Raw genomic sequence first — 22,392 nt, 5'->3', positions numbered from 1 at the left:
AGAGGCCAGGAGCACCGAAGAGGGACCTGAGAAAGGAGGATCAAGGCCGCTCTGTACAAAACCACTGCACAGAGCAGGTAAGTATAACATGTTTATTATTTTTATCAAAAATAAAAATGAGACTTTACTATCACTTTAACATGGAAGTCGCCAACTCATCGTCTCACAATTGATTCTAAAATTGATTGCTAAAATTGCAAGACCCCCGTTATCGATGAGTCATCGATAATGGGGGTCTTGCAATTTTAGCTTTATTCGTTGTCTAGTGGAAAATGTAAAAAATAAGACTAATTGTGAAACTTCCAGGTAGGATGTATGCCCAAAGTGGCTTCCCTGACATTATGACTAATAGCAGGGGGGCTACACGACACGCATTTTCACCCTGATTAATACTTTGAAAGGAGTGGAAGACAGATCAGAAAGCTTGCAAGGCCTTAGAGGCTTTTAGATAAGAGGCACTGTGGTGGATTCCAGATGAGAGAGAATGGTTTTGGAAAGTGACATCACCAGCATTGTGACAGAGTCTAGCATCCCCTGTAAGAACAGCATATTTTGATTGGGATTAGGAATATCTGTGGATTTGAGATGGCAATAATGTTTTCAGGATGCCTGATTTCCAGCATAAAAACAGATTTAAAGAGCAGGTGGTCTGGTGCGCTAGATGAAAACCAGAAACCCAAGTCAGGTAGACTGTGTTCCCTCCATGCATTTGATAGTTTAGTTTTTATCTTTGACTGAAGTGCACCATTAAAAATTCCTAAAACAAACAAAAAAAAAAGGTTCCTGTATCACCCTATTTTTTTTTAAATAGAAAGCTATTTAAGTTAACCAGAAAAGATAATAAGAATTTGTCTCTCTCTGCTGACATCTCAGCACTTTTTGCTATATTTATTATGTTTCATTTAACCTCAACATTTCCAGCATATATAATTTATTTTGCTTCTGTCACTCAGGTTTACTTTGGTTTTAACCTCATAATCCTATTGATTCCTTCATTATAGCCCTGCACTGGGATTTATTTCAAATTATTGAGAGTACTTTGCACATTAATCTTCCACTCCTTTGGATATGTTCATTCCAGACCATTCATTATTCTGGATTTTTTTTCCTTTTCTGGGGAGTTTCTTTCCTAGTCTAAGGCCTGGCTCTATTCCCAAGCAACTAATTTCTATTTTTTTTTCTGCCAGTGATGGAAAGAAAAATACAAAGGAAACTTTATCTAGTGGGTGAGTACATGACTTACATGACATTTAATGGAAGCATCTCTTTAGCCTTCTGAATACACTTCCTGGCTATCACTGTAGCAAAGTCTCATTAGAATTTAATTACAGATCTAATATGATACTATTGTGATTTCCAAGTAATGCTTATATAATGTACATACATATGTTTTGAGAACAGTTCTTTAAGATTTATGGACTGGGGCTCATAAGGTATGTATGATTGTGCATGAAATGTTTATATTTTCTGAACTGTGTCACATTTAGGGTAATTGTTAGTTAACACAGACTGAAATATCATTTTTTAAAGTTTTTTAAAGCTCACAGTCTTTTTTTCCATAGCTCTTATGCTGTACTTTGTTGTGCAGTCACTTTAATTGTTATGCAATAGTAGGTCACATTGGGGTCAATTGACTAATGCAATTGGTAAATAAGCTTAATTGATTTATTCAACCAGTTACAGTTTGTCCTAACAAACATCCTGTTTTTTTTAAAAGTGGTAGTATACCTGCACAAAAAATAAATAAAATAAAAATAAAAAACCTCCTGGCTTGTCCCGAGATATCAACTCCTACCTGATGGGCTGTGACCTCCCTGTCCTCTCCCTTGCGGCTCTTGAGACCCTTAACTCCCCAATCACGGAAGAGGAGATAGGGGACGTGGTCAAATCTTTACCGAATGACAAAGCCCTGGGCCCGGACGGCCTTCCGTACCGGTACTATAAGACCTTTCTCCCGCATTTACTGCCCCATATGATGACCCTGTTCAACTCGTTCCTCTCATCTACGCCTGTCCCGAGAGACATGCAGGCCTCCTATCTCACGCTCATTCCTAAGGCGGGCAAAGACCACACCCTCCCGTCTAATTACAGACCAATTGCACTCCTCAATACCGATCTAAAGATATTTACGAAAACACTAGCTGGCAGATTAAATACCCTTTTGCCGTCCCTCATACACAGAGATCAAGTGGGCTTTGTTCCCCTTCGCCAAGCTGGGAACAACACAAGGAGGGTCATCGATCTAGTGGATGTTGCGAACAAGGCCAAGATGCAGGCCTTACTGCTCAGTTTGGATGCGGAAAAGGCCTTCGATAGGCTGAGTTGGCATTTCTTGTTTGCAACACTCCGACGGGCGGGCATCGAGGGGCCCTTCCTCAGAGCCATTATGCACCTGTACTCACCCCCCTCGGCCAGTGTACGCACCCAATTTGCCACCTCCCCTGCCTTCCAGATCTCTAACGGGACCTGGCAAGGCTGCCCGCTCTCCCCCTCCTAGCGGCCCACATCAGACAAAACCCGAACATTCATGGGATTCTGGTCCGTATTCGCGATTTCAAGATTTCTCTATTCGCTGATGACGTTCTCCTTACTCTTACACATCCCCATATATCTCTCCCGAACCTACACCTCGAACTGGATAGATATAGTGCTCTTTCGGGTTACAAAATCAATAGCTCTAAAACGGAAGCCCTCCCCCTTAATATTCCCCCCGTTAGCCCCCGTTCATCCGAACTCCATGCTTTGGAGCTCCGATATAACACATGGGGGGGCGCACCTTCTGGGCCCCATGGCGCTACTGCGCATGCTTTGGCGATGTGCGAAACTGTCGTATCCGCTTACTACCACCTCCTCACCGGTGACCTCATTTCTGTTCACGCCTAATATCCCGGACAGCATGACCTTGCAGATGTCTCACTTTTGGATGGAAAGAGACCTATTCCACTATGGCCACCTGATAGACCCCAGAACTAGACTTTTGAAATCCTTCCAGGACCTACAAAACACTTTTAATTTACCCAAACAGGCCTTCTTTAGCTATCTGCAACTACGGCACTATGCACAATCGTTTGTGGCCAACCTACGCTTTTCCCCTTTAACTGAATTTGAAAAAATATACCAAAGGGTATGATCTCCCGCACCTATCAGCTTCTGATCGTGTCCCCATCACCGGACGGGCCACGACATGCCTATAAGGGCAAGTGGGAGCAGGCCCTGGGTGAAACTATACCCCTAAGCACGTGGCAGCGTATCTGGTCGCAGGTTTCCAGAAGCTCCATCTGCACACTCTACAAGGAGAACCAATACAAGATCTTATTCCACTGGTATCAGACCCCGGACCTGCTCCACTCCATATACCCATTGACTGACTCTCGTTGCTGGCGATGCCATAAAGATAGGGGAATGCTATTCCATATCTACTGGATGCGCCCCCTACTTCTCCCATACTGGTTGATGATGCAATCCTTGCTCCGATCTATCTTCGGCGCTGAGGTGCCCTTAGATCCCAAAATGTATCTGTCTGCCACCCGTCTCCTTCACTAAAATGTCACAGAAACTATTCTCACATGTGTTAACCGCAGCACGCTGCCTAGTGGCCCTAAGATGGAAACAGACGGACCTCCCCTCCCTATCTGAACTGCACACCAGGATCAGAGATGTTAAGAGAATGGAATACCTGACAGCCTCCCTGAATGACACCCTTGATAAGCATGATAGAATATGGGAGCCTTGGGTCCTATTGGAGATTATACACGGCTTATGATACACGGCTCTTTTCTCATGGGCCTAATGCTGCCTGAGGTGGCTGTTTTTGGGACAATCCTGGGCACTTGGGGCGGAGGCTGCCTTAACCCTCTTACACCCTATCTCTATTCTTTCTCTCCTTTTCTTGACTTAGCTATTCCCTCCTCTAATGCTCCTATTTCTATTTGTTGAAGAGACCTGGTACAGGAGGTTCGCTATTGCGGCCCTTTTACTCTATAGTAGCTCACTATGATGTCAGGGGTCATAAACTTTATGAACCGTCACCTAGTCCTACCCCTAGTTGTGATGCTGGATCAACTGGCAATCTGATGTTGTGATTATTATTGTACTATGCATCCTCCTGTGCTCTTCATTGGAAATGCTTTGTTCTTTTTTTTTTTTTCCCTTCTTTTTGTTGATCCCCTCTTATTTCTGTTCCCCTCTCGTTTTTTTGAAATTAATAAAACTGTCAGTTTTCAAAAAAATAAAATAAATAACCTGGAAAGCAAAGGCATAATGAGCTAGTATGCACCGCAAATGACGCGATTACGTCACTCCTACGCATGCGCGCAGGAGTCTTCTTTCTGGAAAGTTATGGCAGCATCCGCCAGACCTTCAGCCATGCCTTCAGAGCACATGTACCCCTGACGTTAGTTGCTGCATGCGAGGTGAATATCTCCTAAACCGTACAGGTTTAAGAGATATTCATTTTACCTACACGAAAGCCTTATTACAGGCTTACTTGTATGTAATAATCGCCTACAGGGGTATACAATCACTTTAAAAATCTCTTACAAATGATGGGTTTTTGAAAGCGAACAGAAGTCCACCTATTTTATTAACACGCACAAAATGAACATACACTTTACATAATAAATATTAACTTTTTACATGTTTACTAAATTGACCATTTTTCTACTGCAGTATGTTTATCAACAGCAAAATGGTGAGTGTTTATTTACCCAGTACTGTTTATGAATGACACAAGATAAAGCCTGTTGGGCAGCTGTTACACAGCCCAATGTTTTTTAAAGGATCTTTTTTGTTTTTGGGTGGGGTCAACTTAAAAATTCAGAAAGGACCCTTATGCCGGCATGCAGCTTGGATGGCCAGGTGGGGGTATGAAGCATTGCAGCCCCTCTGCTCCTGAGCCATACCAGGCCACATGCCCTCATTGAAAGAGTACCTTGCAATAAGGAAGAGGCTTTTTTAGGTGCCTTATTCAGGTGAATAAGCAAGGGGTATGTAGTATACCTTCTTACTCATTCACAAAAAAAAAATGATGATATAGCTAAAAACAGCCACACCATGAAAAATAATTTATTAACCACTTGCTGACTGCCCACAATACATTTACTGTGGGCGGCTGACATGGGCAGGCTGGATCATGTACATGTATGTCCTCCAGCCTGTTCTGGGTTAGGGCATGCAGCACACCACTTTTGAGACTGCTATGTCCACCAGACACAGCGGATTGTAGATCCCAGTACCCGGCTGCTGAAGATCATGCGATCGCTATACGACATGTGATCACAATGTCATTCATAACAGCTGCGTTTTCTGCATTTTGTGATTGGCCCACAGCTATTAAAGGGTACCTGGGCCAGTCACAGCATCCTGTACCATATGATTAGCTGTAACAAATCACAGATCACTAGTAGTCACACCCATTCATGACAGTTGAAAACATTGCTGTACAATGTTCATCATTGTAACAGCAACCAAAGTGTAAAGAATTAAAATAAAATAGCCCTGATCACTCAACCAGGGTAGTACAGTGTTACTATGGTGCATTTACATGTTGGCCTAAATTTATGAAGAAATGTGATTTGATTGAATGTGTTTTATAACAGAAAGTAAAAAATATGTTTTTTTTCAAAATTTTCTTGTCTTTTTTAATTTATATAGCAATAAATAAAAAAGCAAGTGGCGATCAAATTCCCCCAAAAGAAAACTATATTTGTGTGAAAAAAATTATAAAAATTTAATTTGTCTATGGTTTTGCATGACGTCGCAATTGCCAATTAAAGGGGCGCAGTGCTAAATAGCAAAAAATGGCCTGGTCGTGAAGGGGTTAAAACCTTGCAAAGCTGTGGTGATTAAAAGATAAAAAAATAAACAAAATCCCCCCCCCCTATGTAAATCCAATGTCAATCACATTCATCCAGTGATGTAAATCAATGTCAATCATGATGAACCACCACACAATGATGTTCACTTACTGTTGCTCCCATCGCAAATGACAGATCCCCATGGACTTTGTATTAACCAACTAGAATGGGGGGGGGGGGGGTTGGTGATATCACTGGTTAATGATGACACTCAGGATCTCAACTGGCTTGTTCACAAACAGAAGTTGGTGGGAAGTTGTCATTTAGAGAAGACAGTGCTACTACCAGTAGATGACATTGCTCCTACCTGTAGATGACAGAACCCCTGGTTGGTTTACAAACAGAAGGTGGTGGGGATCTGTTATTTAGAGACAGTAGTACTATTGCTGCTAAATGTCAGATCCCTGGGCACTGTTTGTTAACACAAAATACCCCTTATTAAGAGCCACATCCTACTTAATTTGCAACTTCATGTGCAGGTTTAGGGGAATCCTCAAAGCATGTTATTTAAAGTATTTATATATTTTTAATGGTAACTTTTTAGCTGTATTAAAAAAATCCCCTCCTCACTGAATGGTATTTTTTTTCACTATAGGTATTTTTTAACATTTCTTTACATTAGTGCATGTTCTGTATGGCAATGACCAACTACCTATGGTCTTTATTAACAAACGCTTGCAAAATGGCCATGAAAAAGGCCAAAAAACCCAATATGGCTTTTATAGACTTCAATGGGGTTTAGCACCATGATTAGGTTTAGTGGACATTTTGCTATCTTTGCCGTTCCTCCTGCAAACTAAACTTTTCACAGTTATCTCATCCCTAGTAAAGAAAAGGGAAGATGGACACGAGACAATGATAAGCTAAAAAAATAGTATAATTAACCTACATTTATTATTTAAAACAAAAAAATCAAATTTTTAGGTTTATATGGGCAATTGACCAAAGTTTTATTTTAAAAAAATGCAGCTCTATGCCCTTCCCAGCTATTTATTATATTGTAGTAAGAGTGAACTACATACAATAATAATCTCCAAACCTCTTTACAGTCCCAAATTTAAATTCAGGACACATTTAACACTAATAACTAGAGGGCTTATTTTTACTGAGCCAAATTCCTAAGTGAATAATGAATTTTGAAATGACACTGCAAAATCAGAACAGTTATGGGATAGGTTCATTCTATCCCATGGAGAGATGAGTATGAAGTCTCCAATGATGGTGTCCATTAACAATAGTCAGCCTTAATGCAGTAACCTCACGGGAAAAGGACATAATAGATTGAGACCTTTGCTTTAGAATAATAAAAGCTGGTGAGTGTTGTGCACATTAGTTAAGACAAAGTCAATCTGTTGTAGTTGGATATTACTATTTTGCATCTATGAAAGCTCCATGAGCAAGCTATGAAAAACAAAATGTTTTATTTTATTTTACATCCTTTACAAACTAGCTTGACTAATAGCAGATACAATGGACAGCTGTTTGTGAAATGACAACATTTATGCTTCCCTTGAGAACTTATTAGCCTCTTAGGTTACAGTATTCATCCACATAATCAAATCTCACCAATTTTAAAATTCACAACTGGGTTTACTTATTTCCAAGGCAATGGATTTTCTTATGCTTTCTTTTATTATACCCGAACAATACTTTGAACTAAGAAATCCACTATAACCCAAGCAAAACTATAACTGTACATGACATACACTTACCTTTTCATACCTTCTCAAGAGATATGGTTTCCATGGGAATGTGATGAGTTTAACAGAAACATTTCAAGACTCGCGACTGTACAGAGATATTTTCTTTTAGTTGCTAAATGTTAAGCAAGCACAGGAATAAGCACTTTTTACTTACAGAACACTCCTTTGTGATTTTATACTGGTAGACATAAGACTTGATTATAAAGAGTCATATCAAGCAATTTGAATACTTGTAATGAATACACAAAAATCAGACTTAATTAATATTTGGATTGATTCTCTTGGAATTTGTAAACCAGTTCACAAAGCTTGAAAATTAGGTATTAAAATCTTTTACCTGTTCACTTGCTGTCATGCCCCAGATATGCTTGCTGTTTTCTGTTGGTATCCAGTAATGCTCTTAGGTTCATAAAATATCAGGGACCAATTGATCCTTAGATTTATATGTTGTATAAGCTGATACTTTCATTGGTATTAAAAATAATCTTTAGATCACATCTGTGTACAAAAAACATAGAAATAACCTCTTCTATAAAATGATGAAAAATTGTAGCATGGAGGTATGTTGTGAATGCATATATAGAGATCTGCTATCATCCAGGTAAACTGCCATGTTGAGGAGAAAACTCAATAATTATGGAACTTTAATTGTGCCAACAAAAAAGGAGTAGTGCACACCAAATATATAAAAGATACAAAATATTTATGTAGCAGCCATAAACCGTTGCAGGGCGGCCTTGACTTTATGGGCTTACCAGTTACCTTCTCTTGATCTGCTCCTCCACTTCTAGTGGTTCCCAGGGTTGATACCCAATGACTTGAACACTGACACAGATGAAGTCCTCTTTAACCACTTTCAGACCGGTCCATTTTGCTGGCTTCAGACCAGACCACTTTTTGCGATTCGGCACTGCGTCGCTTTAACTGACAATTGCGTGGTCATGCGATGTGGTTTCCAAACAAAATCGACATCCTTTTTTCCCCACAAATAGAGCTTTCTTTTGGTGGTATTTGATCATCCCTGCGGTTTTTATTTTTTGCGCTATAAATAAAAATAGAGCGACAATTTTGAAAAAACGCATTATTTTTTACTTTTTGTTATAATAAATATCCCCCAAAAATATATAAAAAACATTTTTTTCCCCTCAGTTTAGGCCAACACGTATTCTTCTACATATTTTTGGTAAAAAGAAATCACAATAAGCGATTCTTAATTGGTTTGCGTAAAAGTTATAGAGTTTACAAAATAAGGGATAGTTTAATGGCATTTTTATTAATAATTTTTTTTTACTAGTAATGGCAGCGATCAGCGATTTTTATTGTAACTGCAACATTATGGCGGACACATCGGGCATTTTTGACACATTTTTGGGACCATTGTCATTTATACAGCAATCAGTGCTATACAAATGCACTGATTCCTGTGTAAATGACACTGGCAGTGAAGGGGTTAACCAGGGGGTGGCATTGTAGGGGTTAAGTGTTCCTAGGTGCGTGTTACTAACTGTGGGGGCTGGGCTTTGTGTTAGTGAACACTGATCTCTGCTTCAATCACATGGAGCAGAGATCAGTGTCACTTGTTGCTAGACAGAACGGGGAGATGCTGTTTACAAGGCATCTCTCTCCGTTCAGCCTCCCCATGAGACAATTGTGGGTATCCCCGCGGCGATGGAGTCTGCGGGACCCACGACCGGACTCACTGGGGTCCCGACCGCGGTGCACACACGATGGCAGGGCGGCATATAGAAATGGATGTACCTGTACGCCAATATGCCTGCCTGTGCCATTCTGCTGACGTACATCGGCGTTCGCCAGTCGGGAAGTGGTTGAAAGGTTTTATTTTGCAGTAAGAACTCAATTAACACAGTCTCTTAGGGAACAGAGGGCACGGGTGAAAAACTCAGGCACCTTGAACTGCAGGTCTAGCAAAGTCTCTATTTCCACCCAGAGAGTAGCCACTCATAGCTGGGTACTTCAAGGCTGAACAGATCTCTAGCCAGAGATCATGGCAGTCAGCACTTTGACTAAAACTTGAACAATCAACTAAGGGTGAATAGGAACCTTTTTCCTCCATACCTGGAACATTCCCATCTCCTCAATGGTACTGGAAAAGGGCGAATTCCTCAATTTCCTTCTCAACTCAGTAACCAGGCACTTCTCAGGATGCCACTTGCTGGTCCTCCTCCCAAGAGTCCTCCCCCCGGTCACTTCCACGAGCTGCGGTGTCCCTCCAAGCTGAGAACACACCCAGACCCTTTGAAGCCTCCCTCAGTTACTGTGCCTTGGACCAGCAGGTTCTGAGACTCGGGAACGGACGAATCCCTACCCCAGACTAAGCAGGTCTATCAGGGGCCACTGACAGGAACATGTTGCAGGGTGTTGAACATCACGTGACCGGGACCCCTCACAGGGCTACCAAGGTCCTGGAACCAGTCGACACGGGACTCACGAACAACTCCGGAACCTCGAACACATGACCCACACCCCCTTAAGTACCCCTTCCCAGACTCCTCAGTGGGCCCCAGCACTCCCACTGATTGGCTCCAAGAAGGACGATACCTAAACATCCAACCAGACCTGGCTCTAACCTGTCATGTGCACCTCACCGTTCACATGAACTTCCAAACACAGCCTTGCCAGACTGGTGTTAAGGCCTACCTACACAATTAACCCTCAAAACCTTTATTGTTCTGAGGCCAAAAACTAAATTTACATGCGTATGACATTTGATCCCAAATGTCATCCGCTACATTTATTGCAAATATTACAAAACATGTGTGCAATTGACTATATCATCAACCCATTTAGACTTTTTTTCTTCACCAGTCCTTTATGAATATTGTAGGATATTGGAAGATGTATATTTTGTATAATTTATATACACTTGATTATGATTTTTTTTTAAGTATGTCTATATGTTATCCTTGTTAGTAAAGCAAATCAACTACTTATGTGTGAGCGTGGATCCTGAAGAAGCAAGCTTCACGAAACACGTTAATCTAACACACTTCTATACAATGATGACTGTATACACTTGAAACAAGTCTAAATGTTTTGATGATATAGTTAATTGTACATGTTTTTTAATATTTGCAATAAAGATTTTGTATCTTTTACATATATGGGGTGTAATCCTCCTATTTTGTGCCACAATTAACAATTATTGCGTTTTCTCCTCATCCGTGGGAGTTTTCCTGGATGACAGACGAACTCTATATATGTTTTTGTACTATTGATGGGGATAGTGCCTTAATAGGTGTTTTAATCTTAGATTCATCCAAGTTCTGTAATTATGTTGTGAATACCTTTCAGTTCTAACCTAAGCTTACATAATAATAGACGGTAATATTTAGAGATAAGCAAACTTAAAAATCTGAATGATTCACAAATTTTCCATTATGTTTTGGGAAAAATGCCTGCCATCATGTAGCAATCTCTTTACACCTGAATGCACATTCAAAAAGAAGTTCACATTAATATATTGTAGGTGAAAAGTGTTTTTTGCTAAATTAATTTCCAAAATAAATTGTCAGTTAGCAACAGCTACAGTACATCAACATCTTGCAAGAGAAGAAAAAAAGAAACACTTTTAGGATAAAACACCATCCCAGGCTTGCTTTGTAAAATAGCTCAATCAGGAAGACAGGCATTGAAAGAATGATATTCCTTTATATAGGGGGAAGTTTGATAGGTACAATGACTCAACTGTAGTCTCAGTTTTATTATCCTGCTGCAACTGTAAAATTGATGAAAATGACAAAAGTTGTCCAGTTCCCAATGTCATCTGTAATGAATGTACCTTGCTATAACTCTGAGATCAGTCTGCAAATAGTCACAGTCTCTTGCCGCTGCTGTTGGTGCTTTTGCTAGTGCTTCAACATTTTTACTGTGATCGAAGATGGTACTAAAATGTCATGACTCATGACCATTTCCACTGCCATGTGTATTTCCAGATGATGATGTCTTTTTAGATAGTAATTTGCTCCCAAAATTAGCTTGCCAGCCCTGTCGAGTTGGACTTTTTGTCACTGTAACCTTAAAAACAAAATATAGATACAAGTACTTGTACATGTTTTTGTACATGTTTTTAAAACCTTTGGAGTCATTTAGATCTCTGTGGAAATGGCTCCCAAAAAGTGGTCTTCAGCTAAACCACGATAATGTGCAAACAATTACTATCACACAAACATCTATCATGTTTCATGTGCTTATTGAATAATATGTTTAAACTTTCCCGTAGCCTCTGCTCCAGAATTTTAGACTATTCTTTACTGCACAACTATTTCTGTTCACATTTTTTTTAATTCCTTGTGTTAACAGTTCTCTTTACATCATGCCACAACATCTCCCATTTGGGCTGAATTCTGGATTTTGCCATTACAGACTATAAGATATATTTTCTTCTGTTTAAGTCATTTATGTTGTTGATTTAATTCTAGTCCAGGTTCACATTTATGTGGCTGTTGGGGCTCGTGTTTGTGTGGACACAGCAGCCTTTCATTTAACCACTTACAGACCGGACCATTTTGCTGGTCAAAGACCAGACCACTTTTTGCGATTCGGCACTGCGTCGCTTTAACTGACAATTGCACGGTCGTGCGACGTGGCTCCCAAACAAAATTGATGTCCTTTTTTTCCCACAAATAGAGCTTTCTTTTGGCGGTATTTGATCACTTCTGCGGTTTTTATTTTTTGCGCTATAAACTTTTGAAAAAAACGCATTATTTTTTACTTTTTGTTATAATAAATATCCCCAAAAATATATAAAAATAAATTTTTCCGTCAGTTTAGGCCGATACGTATCCTTCTACATATTTTTGGTAAAAAAAATCTCAATAAGGGATTATTGATTGGTGTGCGCAAAAGTTATAGCGTTTACAAAATAGGGATAGTTTTATGGCATTTTTATTAATAATCTTTTTTTTTTTTTACTAGTAATGGCGGCGATCAGCAATTTTTATTGTGACTATGACATTGTGGCAGACACATCTGACATTTTTGACACATTTTTGGGACCATTGTCATTTCTACAGTAATCACTGCTATATAAATGCAGTGATTCCTGTGGAAATGACACTGGCAGTGAAGGGGTTAACCAGTGTGTGGCAGTGTAGGGGTTAAGTGTTCCTAAGGGTGTGTTACTAACTGTGGGGGGGGGGGTTGGGCTTTCATTTAGTGAACACTGATCTCTGCTCCAATCACATAGAGCAGAGATCAGCGTCACTAGTTGCTAGGCAGAATGGAGAAATGCTGTTTACACGGCATTTCCTCCATTCAGCCGTCCCGTGAGATGATCGCGGGTATGCCCGCAGCAATCGAGTTCGCAGGACCCGCGACCGGACTCACGGGGGTCCCGACTGACACGCAAACGCGCCGCCGGTGGGGTGGAGCAGGGGATGGCAGGGCGGCATTGAAGATTGGACATACCTGTACGCCAATATGCCTGCCCGTGCCATTCTGCCGACGTACATCGGCGTGCGCTAGTCGGGAACCGGTTAAATAGGCAGCTGTACCTGCATTTTCTGCAGGGAAAAAGTCCCTGATACTTTTTTTTTAAATGCTGCAGCAGATAACAGTGGTGCTTTTGCACCATGCGGTTTCACACACCTGAAAACAAAACACATTCTCCAATGAATGAGGGTGCCATTATAGTGCCAATTCAATATCGCTTGTTAGAACTTACAATCTAGTAGGGAGGGTCAAGTGATACAAAATGTAATAACTGATAGAGGAAATTAACCACTACAATACAGGGCACTTTCGCCCCCTTCCTTCCCAGCCCAATTTTCAGCTTTCATCGCTCTCGCACTTTCAATGACAATTGCGCGGTCGTGCTACACTGTACCCAAATAAAATTTTTATCATTTTGTTCGCACAAATAGAGCTTTATTTTGGTGGTATTTATTCACGACTCCATTTTTTTTTGTGATATAAGCGCAAAAAAAACGGAAATTTGGAAAAAAAACAATATTTTCTTTTTTCTATTTTAAAAGAAATCCAATAAAATCAAATGTTGTCATAAATTTAAGCCAAAATGTATTCTGCTACATGTTTTTGGTAAAAAAAATTCCATTAAGTGTATAATAATTGGTTTGTGTGATCACGGACATATGTACGCAAATGATCATGTACAGATGTGTGCAGGTGATCACGTACATATGTGTGCAGATAATCATTGGAACATGTGATTTTAGTGGGACATATGTGGGGGACATGTGTTTTTTTATTTGGGGACATGTCTTTTTATTATTTGGGGACATGTGTGTTTTGGGGACATGTGTGGTGACATGTGTATTGTGGTGACATGTGTGTTTACACTGTGTTGTGTGTTGTGTGTTTACACTAGACTGGTGATCAGTTAGTAAAAAGCTGTAAAAACAGCTCATACTCACTGATCATCAGCCGGCTGCAGCGATCTGCTCTTCTCTCCTCAGCGATGACTTCTGTGTGAAGAGAGGAGGAGCCGATTGCCTAGCAACCGGCTGTTTGTTTACATCACATGACGGCCGTGATTGGACACGGCCGTCATGTGATCAGGAGGGCCAATCACAGAGCCCTCCTTCCGATCCGAGATACGCTGTGTCCGGGTGACACGGGCACATCGGGATTGTGCCGCTGCACGGGCACGCACCCGCGCGATCCCCCTCCTTCTGAAGGACGTTCCTGAATGTCCTCTCAGAAGTAGAGAGCTCCCACCCGGCCGTATATGTACATTGGCCGGGTGGGAAGTGGTTAAAGTACAGTTGTTGGATGGGGGCAGGATAGGCTTCTCTGAAAAATGATAATTGGACAGATTTGGGTAGGGAGTTCCATAGGATAGAAGAGGCTCAGGAAAAGTCCTGAAGGCGAGAATGGGAGGAGGTGACAAGGGAGTTAGAGAGCATGAGGTCTTGGGAGGAAGGAAGAGAATGATTAGGTTGGTACTTTGAAACTAGGCTAGTGATGTAGCTGGGGGCTGAGTTGTGGGTGGCTTTAAGTTGTTGTTAGTATTTTGAGCTTAATTCGTTGGGTGAGCTAGAGCCAATGGAGCGATTGACACTGAAGTGTAGCAGACACTAAGTGGTTGGTAAGGTGGATGAGCCTGGCAGCAGCATTCATAATGGACTGAAGAGGGGATAGCCTATGTAAATGTAAGCCAAACAGAAGTTGCAGGGGTCAAGGCGGGAGATGACCAGGGAGTGAATTAGGAGCTTTGTGGTGTCATTGGCTAGAAAGGAACGTAATTTGGATATGTTGCGGAGGTTGAGGGGACAAGATTAGGACAGTGATTGGATGTGGAAAATACAGTATATCATATTTACTTGTTTTAAACTTTTACATTTTACTTTTTACATTTCTTCATGTACTTCATGTTTTCCAGGTCTAGGAAAATGATGTCATACATCCCAGGAGTCTTCAGAAGGGAAGGATGGGTTTTCTTAGGCACACCTTCCTGCCTGAATGCCTGAGCTAAGGGCAGATGGATTCCAGTAAGTAAATGCTGCATTAATCATCTGCCCTTTCTCAAGATGGCCACAGCCAGAAATGCTAGGGGGAGTTTCTCAAAATGATTTCTCAGCAAACTAAAGCATTGATGGATGGGGGAATTTGCCTTGAACATTAAAAAATAATTATATAGGGTTTTTTTTTTTTTTTGGTTTATGGTGCTCAAATTTATTATACTTTCACTTTAAGGATTAGTGCACAACAGCAGCGCATTTTGACTGCGGGTGCCTGTGAGTGCAGGAATGCGTGCAATTTACACATAGTACTGTACCTGTAACAATTTGAACCTAGTCTTAAATCTTCATTCATTGTCTTGTTGTACCATGCAGTTTATACTTTAGATAACAGGTCATATTGTATCCTAGCATATTCCTTTTAAATGCATTCTTGCCTCTGTGATAGCAAGCTGTCTAGACCTTCAGACAACAAAACAACTCAAAGCCACCATGCTTTACAGTCGGGATGAAGTGTTGTTTGGTAATTTTTTCTCTCAATCAGTGTTCTGCCATATAATTCAACTGTTGTTTTACTGGTCTATTAAACATTATCATAGAAGTGGAACATTAACCCCCCTGGTGGTATTCCCGAGTCTGGCTCAGGGTGGAGATTTTGTACCAAAAGCGGTAACCCCGAGTCAGACTCGGGACCGCATTGCTGAATGCAGGGACAGGCTACTTACCCTTACTTGTCCCCTGGATCCAGCGATGTCCCCCCGTTGTACGAGCGAGCTGTGCTCCGCTCGATCTATCACAGAGCCGATCTCCGTTCCCTGCGAGCGTTGCGACGCACGGGAACGGAGAACGCCACCAAATTCAAAAATTGAAACACACAGTATACATACAGTATAATGTAATCTTACAGATTACATTGCTGTATGTAATTATTTCACATCCCCTTTGTCGCTAGTGTTCTGCCCAGTGTCCTGCATGCAGTTTTATATTATAAAAACTGTTCTTTATGCCTGGAAATTGGAGATTGTCCATAGCAACCAAAACTGTCACTTTACATCAAAAATGGTTTTAGACCAGCTAGAAAACAGCGATAATAAATTAGAATCACTAGTGATTTGTGGGGAGTTCCATCATCAAATACTGAAAAGTAATGACAGTAACAATTCTGCAACTGAGCAAATTTCAGTATTTTTCATTTGATTACATTATTGAATAATTTTTATTTTTATTATTGTTATATTATTATTTGGTATAATTATTTATAGTTATTTTATTATATTATAATTTATGATTTCATTTTTCAAACTTTATCATACCCAGGATGTTTAATAGACTCTGGTTTGGACAGATTTAAAGTGTAAGTAAACCCTGCTATCGTTTTCAGCCAAGGAAGCTGCCATCTTTGCCTCTGTTTAATCTACAACTGCCATGATGCTGCACATGTGATCAGTTATGACACCAGCCATTGGATGGTTTGACAGTTTGGTTGAGAGCACAACAAATGGGAGTGTTACATTTCCGGCACGTGCTGGAAATGAAACTGGTAAATGGATGGGTTTACTTCCGTTTTAAGTGAGTTATTCCTAAAGCCGCGTACACACGGGCGGACTGTATGGCCAACTTAGTCCGTCAGACAATCCGACGGACAGTCCGTCCTACTTTCGAATGAACGGACTTGACCACACACGGATGCAAAACAGTCCGTCGAAAGTTTGCGCGATGACGTGTACAGCACGTACAACGGGACTAGAAATAGGAAGTCCAATACACAGCAATGCAACCTTTCGCCGTGTAAATCCTTTCTGAGCATGCGCCATACTTAGTCCGTCGAACTAGCCTACTCACGAGCGGATTGCCCGCTGAAATCAAAGTACGACGGACAATATTACGGAAATTCCGAAATACTTAGTCCGCCAGACTGCACGCTGAAAAAGTCCGCTGAAGCCCACACACGAGCGGACTGTCCGCTGAAATGTGTTTCGACGGACTAAGTTGGCCAGACAGTCCGCCCGTGTGTACGCGGCTTAAGAATTACAGGACTACAATATAAAGCACCAAATTTTCATGCAAAATAATTGTACCGCTTTCAGCACCTTAAATCTGAAATAATCATACCACCAGGGAGGTTAATTTGGTATTATGGAAACTTGATATGTGAGAATGTTATTTTTCTTTTGGAGAACAATGGTTTCCAGCATAGTCCTATTCAGTTTGTTAACTGGTTGTTTTCAGCAGCAAATGTATGAGACTGTGTCCTGATTAAAATTTTGTAGTGATATTTTTGGGGTTTTTATAACCATAAGGGGTAGGATAGTAGCTTTTCAAATAAAAAAAACTGCTCAGAAGTTCTTTAACATGCGTTCCCATATTAATACACTCTAATGACCAGAATTCTGGCCAACAGAATGTATTACCACCAGATGCATTAACATTCATTAGCGCACATGCAAAACGTGGCTTTTTACTGAAAACATAATCAAGTGGTGTATATTGTTATCAACACTGTCTTTATAACTGTATCCAGAGTTATATTTTACTTGTATACTGTATACTATTTTTCTATCTGTTTATGAAATAAAATATTTTTGTATTATTTTCTAAGTAAGTTGTATGTGCCTTCAAAATCCACCCCCAGAAGATTTCTCCTTTAGTAACTATTTACTGAAAACATGACCTGTTGGGGCACCATGAGGACTGGAGTTGAGAAACACTGCCCTAGACTAGACAATATCTATTACAAAAGGGAAAGCACATATGAATAATTTTAAAATACAACCCTATCAAATATTTATTTAAATATTTTCTTTTCTGCTTTTGAATATGTGCAAAGAACTTCATGTGGTATCATATTGAGGTGTCATTACTTGAAAAGGGATGAAAACCACCTATCTATGTCCAGGGCTGCTTAGAAATCATGGGGCCCGTACAACCAACCAAACAGAGCCCTCTCTACCCGGGAAATATCAAATCGCTAAAATGCCATGGTCTCAATGGTATGCTTTGGAGCCATGGCTGAAATTATTGCCTTGCTACTGCCGCCTCCTGACACCTGTTTTTTTTTGTTTTTTTTTCTCTATTGCGAATGGCAATTTCACATTGCGAGACCGCACTGCAACTATAAGTTTTTAACACAATGGGGAGTTTGATAGGTGGTTCTGCCTGTCAAACTCTGCAGCACGCATTAAAAAATGCCACAACTGGAAAGTAATGCATTGCATGTATACAGCCCTGTCAAACTATGTCAGGATTTGGGTGGGCAGCCAGGGATTGCAGTAAATCCATGGCTCAGCTGCCCATCTAATTCTCTGCAGCTATTACCTTTTGTAGCACCACCTCTTCCCTTTAGAATGTAAGCTTTATGAGCAGGGCCCTCCTGTACCTTTTGTATTGTACTGTAATTGTGTTTCCCCCTCTTATACATTGTAAAGCGCTGCGTAAACTGTTGGTGCTATATAAATCATGTATAATAATAATAATAATAATTTGATGTTTCCTAAATGTGTGCACAGGTAGCAAATGTTTTGCAGTAGATTTCATAAATGCACTGCAAATGCACATAGCACTTGTGGTGCCATTAATTGTTAATGGCACCTCAAATGCTATTAGCATCTCTGCATTTTGTCATCTGGCAGACTTGCAAAGCTGCATGCCCTCAAAAGGTTCTAGAGCCTCTATGATGTATTTGTATTAACCAATTCAAGTTAATGGGCTTCCCTATGTGTGTACTCACTACAAGAAGTATGAATGGGGCCCTAGCGGTGCCAAATAGAAATGGCTGGGCAAAGATGTCTGTCAGATAGAGAGAGAGGTGTATTCAGTGGCCTCTAGCTTCAGCACTGCAGGGGCTAATATCTATCTACCTGTAGTTCTAGGCTGGCTCCTGGCATATTCAACCCCTCTCCAAAATTCTGTAGTTTCTGTTGCTTCTCTCCAGCAACAACCCCCCCCCCCCCCCTCACAACCCCCCTCACAACCACACCGCATCAACCACTCCCTCCAGCAGAAGCACTGCTCCATCCAAACGCTGCAGCCAGCACTGGAGTTCACAGTGAACACAGAGCACGGTCTGGAGGGAGGGGTCAGGATTTAAGGAGGAGGTGGAGCAAGCTTTCTAAGAGATAACACTGCCAACTGTGGGCAGTGGGGGAGACATAGGGTTTTGGGACACTTTGCAAGTATGTAGAAACACTCCCCCTGCAGATCTGCTGGAAGGAGAAAGCTGGCAGCGGTGCTGGGGATCCACAGGTGTCAAAAGGCAGTACAGCTATTCTCTTCTCTCCTGCAGGTGCCCAGGCCCCTCTTATGAAGTGATGGCGCACAGGCCCGATACAGGAGGGCTGGCTGTACTGCCCTGTCTACGTCATTCATTGACAAGTGATCAGTATATCAATGCATTCATTTTGATGTGAAGCTCTATGATTGTTGAACACTGAGAGGAAGCATGCTGTTTCAATGTGCTCTCAAAATTGAAACCATAGTGCTCATAGCAAAAATTTGTGAATCTGCCTGGGTTTGGTTTGAGAACAGTTTTGTGAATCTTGCTCGGAGATTGAAGCTTGCAAACCAAATTAAAGTGTATGGGAGTTGGAGGAGCAAATCCTGTTATTCAGTTCTGGCTATTTGTAGGGCTAATAAACAAGCAGTTATTAATAAAAAGAACATGGAAAGATGAACAGTGTAATGGGAGGTATTTACCAATACCAAAATTAAGAAAACAAAAAAAAAAACATTTTTCCCTACAAAAAACTGCTAGCTCTCCCTAAAAGCTCCAACACATGCTGAGAATATGACTGCTGTGAGACCATCTTTTTATGGAAAGGGAACTGATTTATAAATTATTAGCTTTTGTAAATCATCTAATAAGGGGCAAAGGTTAAGCACTGCATCATAGGTTTTTATTATTTCTGGCCACAAATCTGTAAAATACCAGGGATTTGCCATGATCCCATATTAGCAGTATACCCCCCCCCCCCTTTTCTACATGCTTGCATACGTGTCTGGCATTGACTTTTTTTAGGGGGCTGTCGTGCTTTTTTTTTCTTAATATTTGCATGGGCTCCCCCTTAAAATCTATACCAAACCCTAAGAGCCTGGTATTGAATTTGGGGGGGGGGGGGGGGCTCACCCTGTTTTTTTTTATGTGGCTCCTCTTAATGTTCATACCATACCTAAAGGTGTGAATTATGGGGGAACCTCACACTGGTTGTTAAGCACAGATTCCTTCACAACCACTGACAGTGAGAAGCTGACATGTAAAATAGTGGAAGTAATACCGCTGTAATACATGATGTTCAGCTCCCACTTAAATGTTCGAACAGCCAACGTACGTTATTTAAAGTGTTACTGAACCCAGAACCATGCATTTACTATATCTGATCTCGCACAGTACACAGAACATGGAAATGCAAATATTTTAGTAAATAGAAACTGCTAAATACCTTTTCTCATAAGCAGTATGTAGCAGTCTTGTGACTTCTATCAGTGCCTGGTTAAAGCTTGTAGAAGGAGTTTTCATACTGCACTGGCTGTCCTATCAGGATGCAGCACCCCTGACCCTCTGTCTGGACAGTTCCGGTTGGCCCTGTGCTGATCACATGCACTCTCCCAAGAGAAAACAACTCTCTAGCAATATACAGCACACCAAACTGGGCATGTGCAGCCTGACTCCATTAACTTTGTCTTATCTGGACATGTTTTGGAGTCAGTGAAAGAAGAGGAGGATCTGTGCATACAGGATCAAACAGCCTTTATACACAATACAGGGGATTAACAGCTTAGGTTCCACACTGAGTATAACAACCATGCTTTACTGCATATAGAGACTGATTTTACTGTTGTGGGTTAAGTAACACATTAACTTGTGTTTGGACATAACCATAAGCTCCTCCCTAATGGGGAAGTGTTACATTTTCTCTCAAACCTTATTTCTGTCTGAGAACCAACTTGGGAGATTTTTTTCACTTCCTTTTCTTGTGACACACATACAGGAAGCACAGTTTTTAGCAGAATAGAAAGGCACATTCAGTAATAAAACATTGTCAAAACTTCTAACCCTTTCTTCCCTCGTCGCTGTGTTTTTTCACTTATTGGATGTTGTGATTTGAGCAATGAATACTTTGATGAAGAAATATTTAAAATGTAGTCAATGGTCTTACTATTTGAGTATACATTTCACTCTCCCTTGTGTTTTAAACACCATCATGCACATTTGGACATATAAAGATTTTAGTGTACATGCCTGGTCATGATTACTTCTAAATGTCTCTGTCCATTTGGTCACTGCCTCATTACGTTTTAACAAGTATTGTAAAAGTAAAAGTATTGTAATTAAGGAAAGCTAATTTTGTAGACAGATGTGTATGACTACAATTATGTGTAGTTTTTGCATTCTCCAAATCACAGGTTTATAATTCGTTTTCTCTGCAAAAGTAACTATAAAGCTACCAAGCTCCTGCAGAGTTGTATGCACTTAATCTCTCCTAGTGGCATGTTTAAAAAGGAACACCAAGCTGAGGCAGGCTCATTAACTAACATTCTATGCCATTAATAAGACTGTACCTTAGGTGCAAGTTTCTTTGTAAAATTATAAGTACATAAGAGTGACGAGGGAAGCCTAGAGGTATGCGGAGAGTTACAGAAATTATAACCAACAATCTTGAGTGTATTTGATCATTATATAGTCAAAGAGAGGCCAAAGAGTAAGATATGCATGACAATTGCCAAATGGGGATGTTCCCACTGTAAGTGAGCCCTAATAATAAACATAACTTTCTCCATTCTATCCTGCATTTAAAATGTGCTCTACCACACGTTTAAAAGAGGTTGGCTTCTGTTCCTTAATTTTTTTTGGCAATATTAAAGAGACTTTTTTGATGCCGGTCTTAAACCAACTCAAAAAAGGAGAAGCCCATGGAGGCTTAAGGTACTTCCCATATGGCAAATATGAGACAAGACAATAGGCAATCCCAAACGTTGCAAGCAGCACCCACTACCCACTACCCATTTCAGCATCCCCATCAGATGGGAACTAACTGCCGTTGAAGGGGACAGAGACAGTCACGGTATGAAGGAGGGCTGTGCTGCTGGGGACACATGTGAGGAGGACTTTTGCTCTGCTGATGGGGACACATGTGAGGAGGACTCTGCTGCTGATGGGGACACAGATGTAAGGAGGGACTCCACTGATGGGGACACAGATGTAAGGAGGGACTCCGCTGATGGGGACACAGATGTAAGGAGGTACTCTGCTGATGGGTTTACAGATGTAAAGAGGGGCTCTGCTGATGGGGACACAGATGTAAGGAGGGGCTCCACTGATGGGGACACAGATGTAAGGAGCACTCCGCTGATGGAGATACAGATGTAAGGAGGGACTCTGCTGATGGGGATACAGATGTA

This window comes from Lithobates pipiens, unplaced genomic scaffold, assembly GCF_037356315.1.
Source record: "Lithobates pipiens isolate NorthernLeopardFrog02 unplaced genomic scaffold, aLitPip1_a1.2 Scaffold_16, whole genome shotgun sequence".
Classification (NCBI taxonomy): domain Eukaryota; kingdom Metazoa; phylum Chordata; class Amphibia; order Anura; family Ranidae; genus Lithobates; species Lithobates pipiens.
This window is presented reverse-complemented; position numbering follows the sequence as displayed.